This window comes from Stegostoma tigrinum, chromosome 18 (genome assembly GCF_030684315.1).
Source record: "Stegostoma tigrinum isolate sSteTig4 chromosome 18, sSteTig4.hap1, whole genome shotgun sequence".
NCBI lineage: Eukaryota > Metazoa > Chordata > Chondrichthyes > Orectolobiformes > Stegostomatidae > Stegostoma > Stegostoma tigrinum.
Window position 1 is genome coordinate 3,551,855 of NC_081371.1, and position 25,680 is coordinate 3,577,534.

A 25,680-nucleotide genomic window follows, 5' to 3' on the forward strand; every position below is an offset into this window, starting at 1 on the left:
CGTACAAGAGGCAAGAACTGACAAACACCTTATCATAATGGATATGGCGTTAGTGGAGATTACAGAGATTGGGAATTAGGTTATAAGGATGACATTTTCTGTCTTCATCAAGTAGTCCTCAACAGGTAGATGGAAGATAGACCAGAAAAAGAAGAGGGTGACCCAGGGAAGAGTTCTGTTAACAGCTCAGACCCACCAGTTTAACAAGACCAAAACATTCTAAGCCAGAGTCCAGTTTATCATCTCGTATGACCAAACCAACCCATCACAACTATTGTTTCTTTATTAATTGGATGAGAATTTAGGAGCGTATGGTTCGTAAGTTTGTGGATAACACCAAAATTGGTGCTATAGTCAAGAGTGAAGAAGGTCATCTGAGATTACAAAGTGATCTCAAGTGATGCATTTTGGAAGGTCGAATTTGAAAGCTGAATACAGGATTAAGGATAGGATTCTTGGCAGCGTGGAGGAACAGAGGGATCTTGGTGTGCAGATACATAGATCCCTTAAAATGGCCACCCAAGTGGACAGGGTTGTTAAGAAAGCATATGGTGTTTTGGCTTTCATTAACAGGGGGATTGAGTTTAAGAGTCGTGAGATCTTGTTGCAGCTCTATAAAACTTTGGTTAGACCGCACTTGGAATACTGCGTCCAGTTCTGGGCGCCCTATTATAGGAAAGATGTGGATGCTTTGGAGAGGGTTCAGAGGAGGTTTACCAGGATGCTGCCTGGACTGGAGGGCTTATCTTATGAAGAGAGGTTGACTGAGCTCGGTCTCTTTTCATTGGAGAAAAGGAGGAGGAGAGGGGACCTAATTGAGGTATACAAGATAATGAGAGGCATTGATAGAGTTGATAGCCAGAGACTATTTCCCAGGGCAGAAATGGCTAGCACGAGGGGTCATAGTTTTAAGCTGGTTGGTGGAAAGTATCGAGGGGATGTCAGAGGCAGGTTCTTTACGCAGAGAGTTGTGAGAGCATGGAATGCGTTGCCAGCAGCAGTTGTGGAAGCAAGGTCATTGGGGTCATTTAAGAGACTGCTGGACATGTATATGGTCACAGAAATTTGAGGGTGCATACATGAGGATCAATGGTCGGCACAACATTGTGGGCTGAAGGGCCTGTTCTGTGCTGTACTGTTCTATGTTCTATGTCCTATGTTCTACTTGGGCCAGCAGGCTGAGGAGTGGCAGATGGAGTTTAATTTAGATAAATGTGAGATATTGCATGTTGGTAAAACAACAAGGGCAAGACTTATACAGTTAATGGTATGGCCTTGGGTAGTGTTATCTAACAGAGAGACATAGGAGTTTAAGTAAATAGTTCTTTGAAATTTGCATCACAAGTAGACAGGGTGGTTAAGAAGGTGCCTTGATTGTTCAGACCATGATTGTAGCAGTTGAGATGTTGTGTTCAGGTTGTGCAGGATGTTGGTAAAGCCACTTTTGGAGTACTGTGTACAGTTCTGGTTACCCTGCTATAGGATGGATATTACTAAATTGGGAATAACACAGTGTGGAGCTGGAAGAACACAGCAGGCCAGGCAGCATCAGAGGAGCCGAAAGGCTAATGTTCCGGGTCAGGATCCTTCTTCAGAAATGGGAGGGGGTAAGTGATCTCTGAAATAAATAGAGAGAGGAGAAGTGGGGCTGGCGAAGGAAGTTGGGATGGTGATAGGTGATTGCAGGTAAGCTGTGGTGGGGGCCAAACCCTACCACTGCCTACCTGTGCTCACCTATCAGCATCCCAGAGTTATCTCTGACTCCAGCATCAGCAGTTCTTACTATCTCTGAGTGTATTGTTAAATTGGAGAGGGTTCAGAAACGATTTCCCAGGATGTTGCTAGGAATGGAGAGTTTGAGTTATAAGGTTAGGCTGGAGTGTAGGAGGTTGAGGGGTGACCTTATGGAGGTTTATAAAATCATGAGGGGCATGGATAAAGGTGAATAGCAAAGGTCTTATCCTTGGGGTGGGTGAGTTCAAAACTTGGGTACATATTTTTAAGATGAGATGGGAAAAATTTAAAAGAGACCTGAGGGGCAACTTTTTCACACAAGGGGTGGTTCATATGTGGAATGAATTGTCAGACGAAGTGGTAGATGCAGGTACAGTTACAACACTTAGAAGAATTTCGGATAGGTACATTATAGAAAGAAAAGGTTTAGAGGGAAACGTAGGCAAGTGGGACAAGTTTTAGACTGAAGGGTCTGTTTCCGTACTATATAACTCCACCATATTTAAACTGCTGCTTCTTAACAAACTCAATAAGCTATCAGAAAATTACTTACAAATCATTGACTACCCATATTAGGGAACTGTGATCATGAACCCCGTAAAATTAACAATAAACATCAGTGTTTTAGATTACTTCAAATCTATAGAAAGTGAGAAGGCAAATCACAGGAGGCAAGTAAAAAATACATTGGAATAGTTAAGCCTAGAGGCCTGATTGGAAGCTTCATTAGCTGATGAGCTGGGATAAGTGTGGAGTTAGGTGTAGTTACAGAGGTTGCAATTGTAGTCTTAGTGGCATGAATGATATATGATTCATCTGTCAAGCAATTATAACACCAGGTTCTCAAACAGTTCAACGAGAGAGATGGAGTCAGTAACTAGGGAACAGAGATTGCAACAGGGACTAAAGACAATGGCTTCCTCCTTTGCAATATTTAGTTTAAGTAGATTTCTGATCATCTGGGAATGGATATTGGACAAGCAGCCTGTTATTTTAAAGACAGTGCAGAGTCAAGAGAGGTGGTGGTGAGATAGAGCTTAGTGACCCCATGCGGAATTATGTTTTGGACAAGTTGGGTGAGGGTGTATGTGTCAGTCAGAAACAGGACAGGGCCAATGAAATAGATGTGAGGGACATCAACGGTAACAGTGTGGAAGATGCTATCATAAGTGATTCTTTGGCTACAATTAAATGGATAGAAGTGGAGCCAGAGGAGTCTCACACAGCTGGACAACAGTGAAGAGGTGTTGGAGGAGGAATGTGTGATCATCATATCAAACGCCACAGACAGGTCAGGAAGGACGTAGAGGAAATGTTTATCTTTGCAGCCATCACTTAGAATGTCATTTGTTACTTTGATAAGATTTGTTTAAAAAACATGACAGTGGGAGGAAAGCAAATTTTGGGAAGGGGGTGGCCATAGATCTGAAGATATCAATGCTTTGAAAGACTTTGGAAAGGAAAGGAAGGTCAGAAATGGGATGGACAGCAGAGTCAAAGTGTTGACATTTTTAGAAGAGGAATAGCAACTTTAGATTTGAAAAGGAGAGGATTATGAAGGAGACAGAACAATTATCGTTAGATAAAAAGGGAATTCAGAAAGAGAACAGGGGTGTCAGCAGTTTAATAAAATGACCACTCAACCTGCCATTGCTGGAAAGATCGAAGATGTATAAAATTTCAGGGCTACAATATTAAATGAACACTCACTTACTGAAGAATCTCTTTGAAAATGGGTGGGATGAACATACTATAAAACTATTCATAGAATTGTGTACTGTGTGTGCCCAAACATTACAATAAAGGAAGATTAGATACTGCCCTCGGAGTTGGTATATAAGACATGGTTCCATTTCTTTCTTATCAAAATGATGGTAAATCACTTATATTGGACATCTGAACTTGTGATTGTCTGAGGTTAACTCCTGACTGTCCTCTGAAATAGCTCAGCAAATCACTCAGTTCAAGGGCAATGGGGTTGGCAGCAAATGCAGGCCTTGCCAGCCATGCCAATATCCCATGACAGAATAAAAGGTAAAAAAAACACAGTCCCTGAACAATGTTGGACATGGAAGCTTGTAGGTAGGTTGAAACTGGGAGAATTGCTGAGGACCAGGACTGGGAAGGGATCTAAAATAAAGGATGAGACTTTTATAAAAGTAAAAACTGAAAGAACGGCGGATGTGGTAAATCAGAAACCAAAAACAAAGTTGCTGGAAAAGCTCAGCAGGACTGGCAGCATCTGTGAAGAAAAAAGCAGAGTTAAGGTTTCGGGTCCGGTGACCCTTCCTCAGAATTCAGAATTTTGTATTTCAGTTTGCTAGACAGAAAGCCAATATCAGCGAGTACATGTACTGTGATGCAAGTTAGGACACAGGCAGTGAGAGTTAGAACAAGCTCAAGTTCAAGGAGCACAGAGTATGCAATGCCGGGAGGGCAATGAAACCGTCATGTCTGGAGCTAACAAAGGCATGGATAAGGGCTTCAGTAGCAGATGAGCTATAGTTGGGCAGAGCCCCACAATATTTTGGAGTCAGAGGCGGACAGGCATGTTGATGACACAGACTCGAGGATAGATACCCCTGTCAGGATTAAACACAACACTACAGCTGATCATAGGTCAGATTCAGCTGTAAGGTCTCCAACACTGAATAGTCTTATGCTTTCTCTATTCAGGCTGTTCAACTACACAGTGCAGTACCTGCAGAAACAGTATAAACACATCACACACACACACACACACACACACACACACACACACACACGTATACAGAGGCGAGTGGTGATGTAAGTAAATGCCAGAATAAACAAGGATGCATCTTTGTGTCATAGGGTTGCTATGGAAAAACACACTATAACTAGTTAAAGGTCAGCTAATAATTAGGCATTCAAAGCATCAACTCCTGCAGAGATGAATCAATAGTTTACTGTGTGACAGTCGCAGGGTATGTGGTGACAGGCAGTAAGCGAAGTCACAGTTGAAAGGTGCTCATTGACAGATACTCTGCAGTGTGACAGTCATAGGACAATCAGTGACAGGCACTCTGCAGTGTTACAGTCACAAGATGCTCAATGACAAGCAGTCTGCAGTGTGACAGTCACAAGGTGTTTGGTGACATGAATTCTGCACTGTGACAGTCACAGGGTGCTCAGTGACAGGCACTCTACAGTGTCTTAGGTGCAGGATGCTTAGTAGGCACTCTGCATTATCACAGTCACAGGGACCTCAGTGACAGGCAGTCTGCAGTGTGACAGTCATGGTGCTCACTGACAGGCACTCTGCAGTGTGACAGTTGCAAGTTGCACAGTAGGCAGTCTGCGGTGTGACAGTCACAGGGTGCTCAGTGACAGGCTGTCTGCAGTGTAACAATCTCAGTGTGTTCAGTATGCTCTCTACAGTGTAACAATCACAGGGTGCACGGTGACAGGCACTCTGCTGTGTGACAGTTACAGGGCAATCAATGACAGGCATTCTACAGTGTGACTTTGCAGGATATTTGGTGACAGGCACTCTGCAGTCTGACAGGCACAGGGTGCTCGGTGACAGGCACTCTGCAGTCTGACAGTCACAGGGTGCTCAGTGACAGGCAATCTGCAGTGTGACAATCGCATGGTGCTCAGTGACAGGTAATCTGTAGCATGACAGTTTCAGTTTTCAGTGACAGGTAATCTACAGCATAACAGTTACAGGGCAGTTAGTGACAGGCATTCTATTGTGTGACATTGCAGGATGCCCAGTAGGCACTCTGCAGTGTAACAGTCACAGGGTGATCAGTGATAGGCACTCTGCAGTGTAACAGTCTCAGTGCGCTCAGTAGGCACTCTGCAGTGTAACAGTCACAGGGTGATCAGTGATAGGCACTCTACAATGTGACAGTCACAGGGTGCTCAGTAGGCACTCTGCAGTGTAACAGTCACAGGGTGATCAGTGATAGGCACTCTACAATGTGACAGTCACAGGGTGCTCAGTAGGCACTCTGCAGTGTAACAGTCACAGGGTGATCAGTGATAGGCACTCTACAATGTGACAGTCACAGGGTGCTCAGTAGGCACTCTGCAGTGTAACAGTCACAGGGTGATCAGTGATAGGCACTCTACAATGTGACAGTCACAGGGTGCTCAGTAGGCACTCTGCAGTTTGACAGTTGCAGGGCATTTGGAAACATGCATTTTGCACTGTGACAGTCACATGGGTTCTCAGTAATAGGCATTCTACAGTATGACAGTTGCAGGGTGCTCAGCAACAGGTAAACAGTAATGTGACAGTCACAGAGTGCTCAGTGACAGGCATTCTGCAGTGTGAAATTGCAAGCTATTTGGTGACAGGGACTCTGCAGTCTGACAGTTGCAAGGTGCTCGGTCACAGGTAGTCTGCAATGTGACAGCTGCACAGTGCTCAGTGACAGGTAGTCTGTAACATGACAGTGTAGTTTTCAGTAACAGGTAATCTACAGCTTAACAGTCACAGGGAGATCAGTGACAGGTAATCTGCAGCGTGACATTTGCAGTGTGATCAGTTACAGGCAATCTGCAGTGTGACAGTCACAGGGTGCTCAATGACAGGCACTCTGAACTGTGATAGTCTCAGGGTGCTAAGTGACAGGCAGTGACAGTAAGCTATAATGATTCACGTGTCTTGCCCGAAACCTTAATAATGTGGATGAGCCTTAGCTGCTGATTTGTGCTTATTAAGTTCATTGTGCATTCAACAATTTATGGTGTACATAGAACTGTTCTTTTGTTACATAGGTATTGTGGAATTTAAAGATTGTTTCCACTGATACATAGAAAATAGGAACAGGAGTAGACCATTCAGCCCTTCGAGTCGGCTCCACCATTCAATACGATCATGGTTGATGATCCAAATTAGCACTTTGTTCCAGCTTTCTACCCAGACTCTTTGACCTCTTTAGCCCTAAGAACTATATCTAACTTCTTGAAAACAATCAATGTTTTCATCTCAATTGCTTCCTGTGCCGATGAATTTGATAAGCTTTCCACTCTTTGGGTGAAAACATTTCTCCTGAAATCAGGTGTGTGGCCTACCCCACATTTTTAGACTGTGATCCCTGGTTCTGGACTCTCTGGTCATTAAGAACATCCTTCTGACTCTACCCTGCTTAGAATTTTATAGGTTTCTATACGATCGCCCCATCATTCTTCTACACCCCACTAAATATAGTCTAACTGATTCAGTCTGTCTTCATGTGTCAGCCCTATCACCCAGGAATCAGTCTGGCAAACGCTTGTTGCACTCTTTCCACAGTCAGTAACTGGTGAATAAGGATACCCATGTCTCATTGCATAACCCCCTCTCCCAGCCTATCACCATTCAGTGACAGGTGATAGACCAGATTCAGTGACCAGATAATAACTGCTTTCCTGTTTTTGTTACTAAAGAGATTAACCTAATTTATCCACATTAGATTTCATTATACTTCTACACTATAGACTGTACATGAATATATGATACAGAGGGAACTGGATAGAGCGAACAATGCATTTTTTGAGTATCTTGCCAACACTGGGCTTGCTCTGCTGTACTGATCATCTGTGTACTACAATGGAACAAAGTATGAGGATGTGTACTCTTCTGTTTCCTTTAATTCTTTCACTGGGATGTGGCCATAACTGGTTAGGTCACCATTTATTACCCATCCGTAACTGTCCTTGAAAAAGGCAGTGATTGGTGTTCTTGTGGTGTTAGTACACTCAGAGTCCTTTTAAGGAAGAATTTGAGAATAATTTTGCAAATTCTGGCTTGTTTTTATAGTCACTGCATTTATATGCTTAATCCAGTTCACTGTCTGGTCAATGGTAACTCCCAAGATGATGATGGTGGGAAATTCTATGATAGCAATGCCATTGAATGTCAGGAGGAGGTCTTCTCTTTATGGAGGTGGTCACTGCCTGGCACATAAGTGGTATGAATGTTACTTGCTGCTGGCAATTGTGCCGTATGATGTTCATGCTCTGATATTCCTCCCAATCTTGCTGCCTGACTAGTTTCATTAACAGGCCTCCCCGATTATTCCTAAGCTCTTTCCAAGTCCAGAAACCACAGCCTGCTACTGCAAAACCTATATCCATCCAGCAAGCTACCTCATTCTCAGTGTATATACATAGTTGCTTACTGCCTTGTCATGTACACTCCTAGACTCTTTGCCAGGCTGCTCCTGCACCTCACTCAAACCTCAAGTCAGCTGTTACAAGTCTTCAACCAGCCGGCTTCCTTCATCTTTAGAAGGAGATGGTGACCTTTTAAGAACATCAGTTAATCCAAGGTTAAGGCTTCAGGATCATGGGTTCAAATCCCATCAGAGCAACTGGTGCGATTTAAATTAATTGAATAAAGACTGGGAATGAACAATAGCTTCATGGTCACCACTACTAAGATAATCATTGATTCTGGTGAAGATTTGTCTGGTCCATTGATGTTCTCTTAGGAATGAAATCTGTTGTCCTTAGGTCTAGGTCCAGCTTCCATGTGATCGTGTCATATTCCAGAATTCTCTTCCTAACAGTGGGTGTGCCTAACACTCATGCACTGGAGTGGTTCAAGAACAGTTCATCAAGTAGTTCATCACCACCTTCTCAAGAACAATTAGGAACCGGCAATAAATGCTAGACCAGCCAACTACACCCACAGAAGAATTTTAATAAAGGTGTCAACCTTATTTCCTCAGATATTCCTCTGATAATATTTTTTTCTTATTTCCATTTAGTTATTTGAAGTAAATAGCATAGGAATTGATTATTGAAGTGTTATCTCCAACAGTCCAAAGATCAGTAAAATGTCTTCTGGGAACTGTATATTATTTCCTGTTGGAATGTTCTAACTCTTCAACACAATGCCTGAACCTTAGTGTGAAATATTTGATCAGAATTGGTGAATATTCTTTCTTTGGCAGCTCCTGCAACTTGCAAAATCTCATAAGAACGAAGCATTAACAGATCACAGCATGGATTATCCTAATTTTTAATGATATTAAGAATAAATTAATATGTTGGATTTTTCTCACTCCAGGTGTCAATGGCAGTGTTGCTGACAGATGGAGGACTAAGGGACAGACTGGCATATTTCACACACCATGTAAGTAGCTATTAGTGGCGTCACACAAATAGCAGTGAAATTCAAGGAATTCTAAGCCTCAATTGTCACTGCTCCAGGGACGAGCTGTTAGACAAATTAATCAAACCAAATTCTTTCAACAATCAAGATCCTTTTCAGAGCAATAGGCAGACAAAGCAGGAGATTAGGAATGCAAATAGTGGGTTACACTGTTGAAAGCGGGTGGAAGTACAAGAGTTAGAAAACATTACAAGCTTGATATAGAGCTTTATCAAAAACTACACTTGGAGTACTGTTATAACACAGTGTGGAGCTGGAGGAGCACAGCAGGCCAGGCAGCATCAGCGGATCAGGAATGTTGATGTTTTGGGTCAGGACCCTCCTTCAGAAATGGGGACAGGTTTAGGAGTTCAAAAATAAATAGAGAGAGGAAGGGTGGGGCTAGGGAAGGTAGGTGGGATGCTGAAACATGAGTGCAGGTAGGGACTGGTGGGGATTGGCCAGAATGAACATGTCACCCAGGGAGTGGGAGGGGGAGTTGAAATGGTTCACGATTGGAAAGTGTTGTCGTTTATCGCGAACAGAGGGTAGGTGCTCTACAAAGCGGTCTCCGAGCCTCCACTTGGTCTCACTGATGTAGAAGAGGCCACATCAGGAGCAGTGGATGTAACAGACCACATTGATGGATGTGCACGTGAACCTCTGTCTAATGTGGAAAGTTTGTTTGGTGCCTTGAATGGAGGTGAGGGGGCCGTGTAGGGGCAGGTGTAGCAATTCCTGAGGTTGAAGTGAAAGGTGCTGGGGTGTGGGGCTAGTGGAGATTGTGGAGCAGACGAGGGAGTTGTGAAGACAGCGGTCCCTACAAAAGGCAGATAGGGGTGGGTGGGAAATATATTTTTGCTTGTGGGGTCAGATTGTAGGTCACCACCAAATCCATTGTGGCCTCTGACTCCAGAACCTGCAGTTTTTACTACACATGGAGTACTGTGACAGTTTTGTCTTCCTTATCCAAGCAAGAACACCCTTGCCTGAAAAGTTCTGAAACAAACATTAGATTGATGCATGAAATGTGCGGATTTGTTCATTGAGGATATTCTGGAGTTTAGGACAGAGTGATCTAATCAAAATTCTTAGCAGGTTTAAGTGAGTAAATTCAGAGAGGCGGTTTTCTCTTGGGCTGGGAGCCATAGCATCTGAATAAGATTTTAGAGAAATGTCTTCACTTAGAGGTCTGAAAGTGCAATTCTGTGCTCCAGAGAGCTGTGGATGCTCTGTTCATTATTAAGCACAATGAAGATAGAGGTTGATAGATTTTTCAGGCACTAAGAGAATCAAGTGCTCTGGGAATAGCACTGGAAAGTGGAGTTGTCATAGAAGATCGATTTATCATCACATTGAATGACAATGGAGCCAGTATGGCTTACTCCCGCTCCTGTTTCTTGTTTGAATGCTCACATTAAGTGTCAAGTACTGCAATATTCAAGTGCTCTCAAATTCAACTATCACACAGCAATATGCAAATATCCCCAACATACAAAATTAAACATCCGAACATCCCATTGCACACTGTTATATGCAAGTTATACCAATAAATGAGGTGGCAGGCTGAAAAGGGAAATTTAAATAAAAACAATAGCCTGAAGAGGTTAAATAAAGAGATAAGAACAAAGCCCCAGGGGTAGTGACATTGTGGAACTGTGACAATGGTGACCCAGGTCCTAAACCCACTGCAGCAATTCACTAAACTAATCTGTGATGTGAAACTAGTCTCAGTAATTGTCACCCCTACAACTGACACCAATTGTTCTAAAATCCTGTTTGGTTCACTAATATCCTTTAGGAAAGGCACTCAACCATCCTTACCTTGTCTGGCCTACAAGTGATTCCAGACCTAAATGTGGTTCACTCCTACCTGCCCTTTGAAATGGTCTCACAAGTCATTTGGATCAAGGGCAATTCAGAATTGGCAACAAGTACTGGCCTTGGGAGTGGCATCCATATCCCGTGAAAAAATAGATGTTAAAATGGAATGTAAATGGTAGCAAATGATATCAATACTTCAAAGTTCAAAAGAAGTGTAGGATATAAGAAATTAATTAATTAAAACATGCCAGATATTATTAAAATAATGCAACATATTAAAATGTTAAAACCTGTACAGTGATGTTATTGCACACCTCTGGAGCAGGTGGGACTTGAACCTGGGTCTCCCAGGAGACACTATCACTGCACCAGAAGGTCTTTTCAAAGGCAGGCCAAATCTATTTCTAAACTAAGAGATAACAAGGTGTAGAGCTGGATGAACACAGTAGGTCAAGCAGCATCAGAGGAGCAGGAAGACTGATGTTTTGGGCCTAGACCCTTCTTCAGAAATTCCTGCTCCTCTGATGCTGCTTGGCCTGCTGTGTTCATCCGGCTCTACACCTTGTTATCTCAGATTCTCCAGCATCTGCAGTTCCTACTATCTCTGAATCTATTTCTAAATTAACAGCTGTACACATATATGTACGTAGCACATGTATAAAACAGGTCAATCAAATGTGAAGAATTTAGCTAAACGTATTTGCCATCACAGAGGCCTTGAGACACATTGCATAGCCAAAAGATAAATATTCCAGTGCATAAGTGAGAAAAATGGATCAGAAAAGCTAGATTTGTAATATTGACAAGAGACACTAACATGGGAAAGGGATGTGAGTTGGAGGTAAATCAGTAGATACTCTTGATTTTACAGGGAGATTATATTCCCCGGAATTAAGAATAAAAAGGGGGATATCATAGAAACCTATACAATTCTGACAAGACTAGACAAAGTATATGCAAGAAGTAAGTTCCCAATGAACAAGGAGTCCAAAACCAGGGGTCACAGTCTAAAAAGATTGGGTCGGCCATTTAGGACTAAGAGGAGTAGAAATATCTTCACCCAGAGAGTGGTGAACCTATGGAATTCTCTGTTACAGACAGCAGTTGAATCCAAAACATTGAATGTTTTCAAGAAGGCTTTAAACATTGTTGTTATGGCTAAAAGGCCCAAATTGGGAACAGGGAACTGAGTCAGATGATCATTCTAATCCTGCTCCTCTGCTCCTATTTTCTAAGCTTCTATATGAAGCATTTCCTGCATCCCTGTTGAGCTCACTGACTGAGAAGCCAGCTGGCCCACACCAGAGGTAGGGGGTCATATTAATTCGGAGCAGGACATTTTTTTTTGTTACGTTCACAGGATGTGAGTGTCGTATCCCCAGTTACCCATAGGGCAGTTGAGAGTCAACCACATTACTTTGGTGAAATGGCTACATGGTCAGCATTGGGCTAGCTTTTTATTCCAGATTTTTTAAAATTCAAATTTCATCATCTGCCAGGGTAGGATTTGAAATACATCCTCAAAACATTAGTCGGTGGGTTCTGGATTACTATGCCAGTGACATTACCACTATGCCACCACCTCTCCCACAATGGCAACTCTGTCGGCCTCGCAGTACAAAGATTGAGTGGTAACCACTGCTGCGACTGCAGTCAATCTCCAAGGAAGAAGATCCATGGGGGTTGGACATCAAGGTAGATGCAAATTGGACTGGCCTAGCTGAGAAAGTGCAGTGAGAGGAGTGTAGAAGCTTATAGAACAAGGTTAGAGAATCCAGAGTGGAGGGTTAACAGGCTGGTCTGATCCGATCTGGGAGTTGGTTCTCATGGGCACAGGGAGCCACTAAAAAGTATAAGCTTCTTCCCCAACATTAGCCTGTGTGGTGAAAGTTGGCAGACTATTTATGACAACCTCTGCCCACATAAAATAGAGGCAGGTGCAGAATGTGAACTGCCAAAGTAATTGGCAGTTGTACCATTTTGTTAATTTCAATTGTTTGTGTAACATTGACATTGCTGGCTAGGTCAATATTTATCGCTATTAACCAGAAAGCAGTTAAGCATCAACCACATTGCTGTGGGTCTCAAATCACCGGTAAGCCAGACCAGGTAAGGATAGTAGGTTTCCTTCCATAAAGGACATTAGTGAACCAGATGCTCTCTACATCAGTTGATAGTGGTTACATGGTCACCATTAGACCAGCTTCCTAATTCATATTTACCACATTTATCCTCTAAATTTCACCATTTCCAGGTCCCTAGAATATTAATCTGGTGTTCCAGATTACTAGTTCAGTGGCATTATCAGGACAACACCATCTGGCCCACATGCTAATTTTTTGTGATTCATATAGGAGGACACCCAGGTCCCACTTTAACACAGTATTCTGCAGTCTCTCTCGATTTAAATAATGTCTGCTTTTCTAGCTTTCCTACCTAACATGACAACATTATACTTTCCATATTATACTCCATCTGTCAATGTTTTACCCAGTCACTCACCCAAACATTTGTATCATCAGCAAATTTATTACAATACACACTGTCTCTTCATTTAAATCAGCAACTTAGATTATAAATAGTTGAATCCTCGGCAACGATCTATATTGCAGTCCACTTGATCCATTTGTATCAATGGAAACACTCAGCAGGTCTAGCAGCATCTGTGGAGAACAATCAGAGTTAACATTTCGGGTTCAGTGATTCTTCTTCAGAACTGGAGTTCTGTTTTCCAGCAATTTCTGGTTTTGCTTTTTATTTCTGATTTTCAGCATTCACAGTACTTTCAGTTTTCCATTTATATTGACTTTGGTTTTTTGAATTAGCTAATCCTCTATCCATGCTAATATATATTATCCCTCCCCTCATACCATAAGCCCTTATCTTGTGTTGTAAACTTTTGAAACACCTTATCTAATGCCTTTTGGAATACCAAGTAGAATTCATCCACTGGTTCCCCATTATCTACCCTCCTAGTTACATCCTCAAAGTACTGTAATAAATTTGTTGAACACGAATCCATTTCATGAACGATGCTTGACTTGACTTGATTGCATTCGTATTTTCTAAAGATCCTGCTACTGTTATTCTCACTGTGGGGTACACACAGTTGCAGTCTTAGCTCTATTCTAAAATGTCAACCATGATCTGACTAATGGTGGCACAGTCTCAAGGGGCCAAGTAGCCTACTTCCTAACAATTAAAGTTAGCAGTTTCCAAATGACAAACATTAGACTAACTGGTCTGTACCTTCATGCATTTTTTCTTCCTTCTTGGTTAAATAGACACCCTTAGAAACATTGACATACAGAGGGATTTGGGCATATAGGCCCACAGATGCCTGAAAGTGGCAATGAAAGTCGATTAAGTGGTAAGGAAGGCATACAACATGCTTGCTTTCATCAGATGGTGCATAAAATATAAAAGATGGCAAGTTATGTTACTGCTGCACAAATCTTTAGTTAGGCCACATTGGAATATTGCATGCTGTTCTGGTTGCCACATTACCAGAAGGCTGTGGGTGGTTTGGAGGGTACAGAGAAGGTTTACCAGAATGTTGTCTGGTATGGAGGGTTTTTGTTATGAGGAGAGGTCGGATAAACTCAGATTGTTTTCACTAGAAAGTTGGAGACTAAGGGGCAACCTGTTGGAGGTATTCAAAATTATGAGAGACATAGCTAAAGTGGATAGTCAGAGGCTTTTTCCCAGGGCGGACAGGTCAACTGCAAGAGAACACAGATTCAGCATAAGAGGGGGAGCGTTTAGAGGAGAGATGTGGGGAAAATTTTTCACACAGAAGGTCGTGGATACTTGGAACATACTGCCAAAGGAGGTGGAGGAAGCAGACACATTAGCAATGTCTAAGGCATATCTTAATAGACAATGAATGGGAACTGAACAAAAGGATAGAAACTGCATATGGGCAATAAATTGCAGGTCTAAACAAGGATTAGGAATCAGCGCAGTTTTGGTGGGCTGAAGTGTCTGTTCCTGTGCTGTATTGTATTGTACAATTGAAGTTTTCCAATCAGTGATCGTTACAGAATCTAGTGAATTTTGGAAGATTGTAACAATTTATTAAGTATCTCGCAAGATCTTCTTTTTAAGACCCCAGGCAGCAGACCATCAGTTGCAGGTGCCTTGTCAACCTTTAGTTCCAATAGGTTTTCTGAAACCTTTTTTGGCTAGTGATCATGACTGCTTTAGGTTCCTCCCCTCTTCTTTGCTCTTGTTTTTCCTGTATTCGTGTACTCTCTTTGGTGTCTTCTTCAATGAAGACACACACAAAATACTCCTTTGTAGTACAGAATTGAAACATTCATCATAAAGAGACAAGACACTAATCCTTAGCATCTTGTACTCAAAGCCCAGGACTCAAGAAACAAACTGGTAAACAGGAATGCCAATTTATATAGCATGAGAAGGAGGTGCTGATTATTTATGCCATTGTTGGCATGGGGATGCAGCAAGAACAATTAATAATCAAGTTCAGTTCTCAGGGTGCTGTCAGAGGAATACAGCTGAGTTTAGATGTGCCCATGATCGCTTTCTTTTCCATCAAAAAGGGAGGTGCGCAAATTCCTTTAACCTGCATAAAACAAGGTCCTTTGTATTAATACATATAGCTTCTTGTATGCAGACATTCATCACACTGTGAACCCAACTGAAAATCTTAAACTGGTTTCCTGTACAATATTCAGCACAGTTCTCAATTATTTAACAAGTGTCCAATAACAGAATCACATCTAATAGCGAGCATGCTGTTTTGAGGGTGGCAAGCATGGACTGGATGAGTATGATTGAACAAGTATTTTGAGCATTGCCAAAGAACTTTCCATTAGTTCCCTGTTTTAATTCCCCAGTCATTCTATCTCAAATACAATGCTTATCTTAGCTACTGTTTTCCTTTTTATGTATTTGTTAAAATCTTTGCTGTATGTTTTTGTATTGCTTTCTGGTTTACTCCAGCACTCTCATTTATTCTGCCTTTTTTAAAAATTTACCCTTTGATAGTTTGTTTGGATTCCCAAAAGGCTATCTAATCTTAATTTAGAGATGAGCCTATCATTAGATTAGGTTCCCTACAGTGTGGAAACAGGCCTTTTGGCCCAACAAGTTCACACTGCCCCTTGAAGCATCCCACCCAGGCCCATCCCCCTATAACCCACACACCCCTGAACACCACGGGTAATTTAGCATGGCTGATCCACCGAGCCTGCACATCTTTGGACTGTGGGAGGAAACCGGAGCACCTGGAAGAAACCCACGCAGACATGGGGAGAATGTGCAAACTCCACATAGGCAGTTGCCCGAGGCTGGAATCGAACCTGGGTCCCTGGTGCTTTGAGGCTGCAATGCTAACCACTGAGATTTAACAGTAAAAGAACATTTGGCTAATAGTGACCATAAAAAAGGTAAACTTCAATAGGAGGTTTGAAAGGGAGAAGGGCAGGTCATGATCCAAGTTTTTAAATTTGCTTAAGTTTACTTTAGGGAAATGGTAAAATATAACCACAGCAGAGTGGAAAGAAATATTAATGGCTTAACCCACAAATAGACAGTGAGAGGTGTTCAAAAAAAGTACATGATTGAATACTAATGTATACAGAACCCATCAAGAGTTTATTTTAAAGCCTCCTTTATTTTTAATGGATCAGCTTTGTTAAACAAGACAAAAGAAACTGTTTTAAAATTAGGAGAAATGAATGAATAATGAAGTTTCTATGCACTGAAAGGGATATAAAGAACAGTAAAGTGATACAATGAAAGTGGTATGAGCTACAGAAAGGAATGCATGTAAAAGCTTGCAAGGATATCGAGGGCAACAATGAAAGCTTTTACAAATTTAATGATTGGTACTTCAGTATTTTGTTAATCTTGAAAGTGTCAGAATTTTCCATTATTATAATTATGCAATTGATAGCAAATTCTGGAAGTAAATGCTGGAGAAACTCAGCAGGTTTGGCAGGTCTGTGTTGAAAAAAACAGAGTCAGCATTTTGAATTGAGCCTAACTCTTCTTCTGATATATTCAATTTTGGCATGAAGTCTTCTGTTCCCAAAAGCAGCAAGCTTGGAAGGAGGATAGCTAATTAGGCAGAGTGGTCGGATACCCAAACTACCACTTTCCCACTTTAACCATGACGGTACTCTGGGTGGAAAAGTTTATGGTCAACCTTCCATCCTGCTTCCAATCAATGCCATTAAGTAGCCAATTAAGGACCAATTCAGGGCTTCCACCCACCTTTGCTGTCATTAACCAAGTGGACCTACAAACTGCAATTATTTAGTAATTTCTGAATTGATAAGAATTTCTACTTTTATACCATTATACTATAGAAACCTGAGGGTTATTATAGTGCCCCCACCTAAGGGCTAGGAGGTCTGTGTTCCCAACTGCTCCAGAGGTGTGTAATAAGATCTTTGAACAGTTTAATATAAAAAGTCTATAAATCCTTGGAAAAAGTTATATCTTGTAGAAGGAAATTAGGCTGAACTTTTAAAGATTAAGTTCATAATTACTGCTGAACAATCCCACTGCTACCAAAAAAGTAATTTTATATTTGTAGACTGTTTCATTTATCCATTACAATAAAAGTACCAAACAATTTTAAAAGGACAATCCTTTCTAATTGTTGTTATTTACCTTCCAGCTTAACCCCATATGTTTGTCCTAATCTTTATTGCATTCTGAAAAATGATATGGAAAAGTGGAGGAGCATCAATTCTTTTAACCTCCTAGTTTGCTGTCCTTCCATAAAGTATCTTCAATACTTTGACTGGTCACAGCGTTGGATGATGTCAGGATTGCTGGATGGTTGGAGATCCACGTGAATTGGGCCTAGATCTCACTGAGGGGTGCAGTCGCTGAAGCTCTTAAAACTAATGCAGGACCGCGATCTATTTCCTTCAGATCCTAACTTTTCCCGGAGGGCTATAGTGACACATTGTGACTCATAGAAAAGAACCTGAACTCAGCCAGACCGTTTGAACTTATCATTAAGTTCAACAGCCCTCATTTTCACTGGAGCACAGATTTTATCCCACAGTATCTGTGTTAACAAATTTTTGGAGTAGATATAAATACTCATGAAGGGTCGATAAGATTTGTAAATGGTCAAGCTGACAAATTACTTAAATAGCCAGCTTGTTCAAAATTGAAACAAAAACAAGCCTGCTGCATTGGAATTGGAACAAACATGTATGTGAACAACTTCAATAGCTGCTTTTCACCTAGTCCTAAGTGTTATCATTACAGGATTATAAATGCTTGACTGCTTTCTATAACCAGTCATTATCACAGTGGGGGTTGTATGTTTATGGTTTGACTCACAGTTCAAAGAGGCTATTAAAATATTAGCTGCCTTTGATGTGGGGTTAGGAACATAAAAAGTTTGCTTTTATAAGAGGTTAAGGATTTTAGGGGGTTCAAATGTACTGAATGAACTTCAAGAACGAAAGTGTCATTTCATAATAGTGAAGTAAATATTTGATATTTAAATTATTTTGTTTCACCTCAGCATGTCTTCTGAGGTCTGATAATGTTGATGCTACGTGAATTGACATGCAAAGTGAAAGACCAAGGGAGATTGGTGAGGCAGTGACTTTGCATGAGTTGGCGCTCAGTTAGTTTAGGTGCTATAAGGAGCCATGGGGTGGCTGATAGTCTAAGACCTATAAAAAGCATTGAGGTGGGAAAATGCATAGGTTGACAGGTGGAGGGGTCAGATGAATGGGTTACCGAGATTGGCTTGTTTGGTCATGGAAGCTGGTAGGATGATGGGGTAAGTCTACAGAACAATAAACAGAAGGAAAAAGTCAAAGAGATTTCAGATGGTCCTTATAACTAGTACACCTCTACTTCCGGCATGAATCCAACTCCCACTGCCCCACAATGAACATTCTATCTTTTGAGGCAGTTTTTCCCAGACAGATGCGGCAAACTGAATAATTTCCCGATTTCTGCACCTTGGGATTCAGTATATGAAATAATGTTGCAATCCTTGAGTATGCTGTCAAGCAATCATATTACCATCCTCAAAGCAACATCAAAATGCCCCATTGTGAAACTTCCACTGAAACATACCTGTACCTCCAAGCTATCATACTGTAATATTTGAGCCTAGCAGCACTGTCCAAGAAACTGTGCACACACCATCACAATGCAATATTCAGGTATATCTCACTATAAACACCCTATCTTATGTACTGGATCCTCCTATTGAAAACTATTAAACCTTGAAGAGGACTCTTTTCATTTGATGTGGAGATCACTGGAAAGGCCAGCATATTTTGCTATCCCTAATTTACTATTGGGCAGGAAATGCTACACTTGCCCCCACACCTCCTCCCTCACCCCCATCCCAGGCCCCAAGATGACATTCCACATTAAGCAGAGGTTCACCTGCACATCTGCCAATGTGGTATACTGCATCCACTGTACCCGGTGTGGCTTCCTCTACATTGAGGAAACCAAGCGGAGGCTTGGGGACCGCTTTGCAGAACACCTCCGCTCGGTTCGCAACAAACAACTACACCTCCCAGTCGCAAACCATTTCCACTCCCTCCCTCCCATTCTTTAGATGACATGTCCATCATGGGCCTCCTGCAATGCCACAATGATGCCACCCGAAGGTTGCAGGAACAGCAACTCATATTCCGCTTGGGAACCCTGCAGCCTAATGGTATCAATGTGGACTTCTCGAGCTTCAAAATCTCCCCTTCCCCCACCGCATCCCTAAACCAGCCCAGTTCGTCCCCTCCCCCCACTGCACCACACAACCAGCCCAGCTCTTCCCCTCCACCCACTGCATCCCAAAACCAGTCCAACCTGTCTCTGCCTCCCTAACCTGTTCTTCCTCTCACCCATCCCTTCCTCCCACCCCAAGCCGCACCCCCATCTCCTACCTACTAACCTCATCCCACCTCCTTGACCTGTCCGTCTTCCCTGAACTGACCTATCCCCTCCCTACCTCCCTACCTCCCCACCTATACTCTCTCCACCTATCTTCTTTTCTCTCCATCTTCGGTCTGCCTCCCCCTCTCTCCCTATTTATTCCAGAACCCTCACCCCATTCCCCTCTCTGATGAAGGGTCTAGGCCCGAAACGTCAGCTTTTGTGCTCCTGAGATGCTGCTTGGCCTGCTGTGTTCATCCAGCCTCACATTTTATTATCTTACTATTGGGCTGAGTGGCTTACTAGGACATTTCAAAGGGTAATTATAAGTGAATCAAATTGTTTTGGGTCTGGAGTCACATGTTTGCCAGACTGGGTAAGAACGATTTTGTTCCCTAAAGGTATTGGTGAACCAGATGGTTTTTTACAAAATGTAAAAATGGTTGTAATGATCACTTACTGAACTTTATCTTATAGATTTATTAATTGAATTTAAATGCCAGCAGGAGTTATCAGGAGATTTTAATCCAAACACCCACAGCATTAACTTGGGCCTCTGGATTACACATCCAATGATTAGATTAGATTCCCTACAGTGCGGAAACAGGCCCTTCGGCCCAACAAGTCCACACCGCCCCTTGGAGCATCCTACCCAGACCCATCCTTCTATAACCCACACACCCCTGAACACTATATGCAATTTAGCATGGCTGATCCACCTAGCCTGCACATCTTTGGACTGTGGGAGGAAACCAGGGCACCTGGAGGAAACCCATGCAGACACAGGGAGAATGTGCAAACTCCACACAGACAGTCGCCCAAGGCTGGAATTGAACCCGGGTCCCTGGCGCTGTGAGGCTGCAGTGCTAACCACTGAGCCACCGTGCCGCCCTCACCATTATGTCATCATCTCCCCTCGTGGATGTGACCTGGTTTTATTGTAGCAAGATAAAATACCATATCAGTGTGGGAAATTATCAATAAGCAATGCAATCTAAGGTTAGAAAAGATGAACGAGAGCGGACTTAAAATTGTTATGAGATTTGTTTACTGGCTTTCTGGGACCAGCAATGAAATGGCAGACAGTATTAGCTTAGAGATCAGTAAGGCTTTTAGTAAAAGCAGGGTTGCTTTCATGCATAACAGAAACAGAAATTGCTTGGAAAACTCAGCAGTTCTGGCAGAAAATGGGGAGAGAAAGCAGCATTAACAATTCAGGTCATAACTCTTCTTTAGAACCCTTCTGAAGAGGGGTCATCAGACTCAAAATGTTAGCTTTGCTTTCTCTCCACAAATGCTGACTGACCTGCTGAGTTTTTCCAGCAACTTCTGTCTTTTTTTCTGATTTCCAGCTTCTGATTTACAACTCCTTGGGTTCTCTTTTGCTTTAATGTGTATCTTTAACTTCCACATTGATTGGGAGGAGCAGAGTAGCTCAAGTCAGAAAGCCCACTGTACTTGTTGAATGCATTTAAGATATTTTCTTGGAGCAATATATTCTGAAGCCACTCAGACTGCGGGTCATACATAGATTTTGTGGAGAATTATAAACTACACTGAATTAATAATGTAATACCAAGGGAAGATTTATTCCATTATGTTCTTAAGACAATAAAATTCAATCATGGAATTGAAAAGGAGAAAGTTAACACAGTTACCATGGTTTGGTCTAACTAAATTAATTGTGTGAGAGAGACATTGACAACAGCAAACTGATGAAATTCTTTATCAGGTAATACTACAGATGATCTATCAAAGGTGTCCAAAGAATAATTTTGAAACCAATAATATACACGAGTAGCACGAGATCCACTTAAACGAATACGCCAGTCACAGTCAACAAAGAGGTAAGAAATTACAACAAGAAAGGAACATACAAAAGTGCAGAGTATTATTCTGAAGTCTCAGACTTATAAATGGTAGTAGGGCAATAAGAGAGCACAAGCTGAGTAGAGGATATCTAGCCCGTATTTAACACATGCCTGCTGGTGGTCAACGATGCTTCAGAAATTACACATTGTGTCATTGAGTAATATGGCTTGGTAATTTTGCTTCCTTGCCTAGGTAATCACAGAAAGTTTCTGGAGCAAAGTCAATGAGCCCCATGTCCACATTGTTAAATGTTGCATTAGAAATTTTATTCTGGCTGACACGATACACAATATCTAAGTTAACTTTACTCCCACCTTGTTTGCAGGCATTTCTGAAGCTTAGGGACTCTATTCTGTTAATAGGATTGTGCAACTATAAGCCCAGTGCTTTGGTGCAGAGTGGAAACTCCGAGAATTGATGAAAGTTTTAAGTTTCAAGGGTAATCTTGTATATTGCCCTACTACCATTTATAAGTCTGAGACTTCAGAATAATACTCTGCACTTTTGTATGTTCCTTTCTTGTTGTAATTTCTTACCTCTTTGTTGACTGTGACTGGCGTATTCGTTTAAGTGGATCTCGTGCTACTCGTGTATATTACAAATTGATTCAAAAATATCTACCATTTTATTCTAAAGTCATGTAATGACAGGACTAATCAAGCAAATTAAGGTCTCTGCTGCAGAGCATGTGAGTTCAGCCAACTAAGTAACCGGCTCAATTTATTTTTGTAATAATAAAGATCAGTAGTATTATCCCTACTTCTGAGCCAGGAGGCCTGAGTTCAAGACCTGCTCCAGAAGTCTGCCATAATACATCTGAACAGTTGATTTTAAAATAAATAAAAGCAAAATATTTCAGATGCTCAAAATGCTATAGAAACTCAACAAGTCTGGCATCATCCGTGAAGAAAGAATCAGTTAACATTTTGAGTTATATTGTGACTTCTGCAGAACTTTGCTCGTCAGTGTGTTGTATGAAGTTTCCAGAAAAAGTAGCAAGCCTGAGGACTGAGAGCAATGTAGAATTTGGCAAAGGAGAATGAAGAGGGGAAAAATGACTACAATTGCAAAAAGCATAAAAGCAAACTGTAAGAGCTAAAGTATGCAAAATTATGAAGACAAATGCAAGATCCCTTTATAGTCTGAAAGTAGAGAATTGATGTAAAACCGTTGGATTGATTGAGCCTGTACTTGCTAAAGTTTAGATGAATGAACAGCCTTATTAGGCAACTAATACTCTAATGTTTAAATGTTACATTTTGGCTTGTTTATTACAATAGAAGACTTTACTTGAAGCTTGTTGAGCCATTCCTATAAGTCAGAGTTCCGAGATAATGGAAACTTTTTGGAAGTTAATGATCTATATGGGGATCATGCGTATACACATTTAAGGAAAGTTTATATGTTTCAGTGAGCTTGCTATTAGCTAACCAACAGATTTCCCATATCTGCTATGCAAGAATGTCTGCAAGCAAGACTTCAGGTTAACTGGGATCAGCTGATGCATAGTTTGTCTTTGCTTGTCTCCTGGCACTCCAGTCAGCAATGATCAGGAAAGTGCATGGAAGAGTCAGTGAACAAGAAGAAACAGAAAAAGTTCCTCAGAAGGGAAAGGTCAATTAACATTAGGCACTGTGCTTAATATGGTTGAAACTGCTATTCAATCAGTCTCTATAGCCACAAGAGATAGTGACATACACCCTGGGCACAGTCCATCTCCTGAGACAGATAATGTATCACGATAGCATGTGGAGGAGTATTGTTAATATAGTGTACAAGCATTTGACTAAAGGTTGTACAGGTTTCACGTAAGATAAGCTTGTTAGAAAATGAAAGGCTGTAGGATCTGAGAGCTATTCAAACTCAATGGCAGGAAGCAAAGGGAGATGATTGGTGACTGACTGTAAGGATGATTCAAATGGAATTCACAGGACTCTAATCTGGGTACTCTGCTGTTGAGGTATACATTGTTGGTGAATCCTGGGTCTTCATTTACTGTCCATCCCTAATTACCCTTGATGGTGAATTGCAACTTTATAAGTACACTCACAAAGCTGCTGGGAATTTCAAGGATTTTTGACTCTGACTGAGGCAACAGTGATTTATATTTCCAAATCAGGCTGGTGTGACATTGAAAGCCTGCATGTGGTGATGGAGGTGGTCCTATGTATTTGCTATGCTTGTCCAGCAAGGTGATGGACGTCAATGGTTTGGAAGGTGTCAAAGCAGCCTTGGTAAATTGTTTCATAGCATTTTGCAGATGATACACTCTGCTACTACTCTGCGTGGTGATGAAAGGAGCAATGATGACATCCTGGAATTCCCTTCCTGATAACAGCATGGTGTCCCTACACCATATGGATCACAGTGCTTCAAGAAGGTGGCTCACCACTGTTTGAGGGCACTTAGGAATAGGCATAGATGCTAGCCTAGCCACCATATGAACAAATATTTGAGAACCCTGAGATCAACCACATTTGGATATTATAAATGCTGCCATTATATGTCCCAAATTTTCTGTTTCCACCACATGCAGGATGCCAGGCCCTTGCTATTTCATTCCCCACACTCTTGATACCACTTTCCATCTCACTCCTTCATCCCCTCTACCCAACACAGCCTTTGCCGGTCTTGTCTCTGTGCAGGCAACTGTTCTCCTGCTGCCTTGTCTTATCCTACAGAGATCTATCAGGAAAGTCCCTGTCCTCCAGTTAAACTGCACAAAGCTGACAAGTGTATTGTCATCTCGGGATCATTGTAATACGGGTTGTGAATGGTCTGGCTCTGTTTCACAACTGGCAGGAAACATGACGGAATTTGGTGTCAGGGAACCAGTGCTTGTGGTGGAGATCATAAGCAATGGCATTAATCTTCCCATTATATAATTGGAGAATATTTCTTCGCAGTGAGTACTGGATGTCATGGGGAGCATGATAAATCAAAGCCAGTATAGAGATAAAGCAAGGAAGTGTTGAAATAAAGCTAACTTCTGAATTAATTTGTAATCTGACATTGTGTGTTCATAGGAACATAGGAAATAAGAGCAGAAATAGGCCATTTGGGTAGATCAAGTCTGCTCTGCCATTCAGTTAAATTGTGACCAATCTTCTGTCTCAATGCCACTTATAGCATTATCTCCACACCCCATGATGTCACTAATATCAAGATTTATCAATCACATCTCGAACTAATTCAATAACTTGAGTTTTCACTGCCCTCCAAAGATTCGCCACCTGAATAAAGAAATTCCTTGTCATCTCCTCTGTTAGGTTCTGAGACTCTGGTCTCAAATTTCTAGACACCTTTGCTAGAGGAAGCATCCTGATCTACTTTGTCAAGACATATAAGAACGCTGTATATTTCTAGGATATCATTTTTTATTCTTCTAACCGCGGAGAATACATGTCCAATTTCCTCAATCGCTCCTTTTTGGACAATCCTAGCTTCTCTGTGATCAATTGTCCTTGCACCCTCTTTCTAACAAGTAAATCCTTTCTCAGTTAAGTAGATCAAAAATATACACCATGTTCCTGGTATGGTCTTGCCAAATCTCTGAGTAATTTCAGCAAGACATCTTTGCTTCTGCTCTCCATCCTTTTGTAATACTTTGTCTTCCTGTCCACTTCACCTGTTGCAAGGCTTCATTGGCTCATGAATAAGGACACCCAGGTCCCTTTGGACATCAATTCTTTTGCCATTTAAGAAATACTGTTCTTGTTTTTCCTACTAAGGTGATTAACTTCATAGTTTTCCACATTATATTCGACATGCAAATCTTGCCCACTCATGTAGCCTGTGTGGAGTCAAAGCTGCTTGAGTATGTGTCCAGTCAAAACTATGCTGTGTCTAGATTTCCTTGAATCCTTCTGGTATCCTCACATTCCCAGAAAACTTGAAAACGTTGTGTTTAGTCTCCACATCAGAATAATTAATACTGATCGTTAATACCTGGGGCTCAAGCACTGATTCTTGTCATATCTCACTTGTCACAGCCTGCTAACCTGAGAAAATTTTACTGATTTCAGAAGCTGTTGAAAGGCTGTGTGCAGATGAGGAATGGAAGGGTCTGACAATAGGCCCTTTAGTAAAATTCTCTAAAGTAGCATTTAATAGTGAAGAGTGAGAAGAGAGCCCAGTGCAGGCAAAATCTGGGTGCAAACCGACAGGTAAGAATGGAACAAGGAAGGGAAAGACTGACCCAGCTGCATAATGGACAAGACACATTAGACGAGGATATGTGTTGC

General features: G+C 41.6%; 1 protein-coding gene across 1 annotated transcript in view; it reads right to left on the reverse strand.

The window, feature by feature from the left end:
• dgki (diacylglycerol kinase, iota) overlaps positions 1 to 25,680 on the reverse strand; it is a 193,083-nt gene that overhangs the window by 151,375 nt on the left and 16,028 nt on the right. The gene's annotated exons all lie outside the window — the stretch shown is intronic.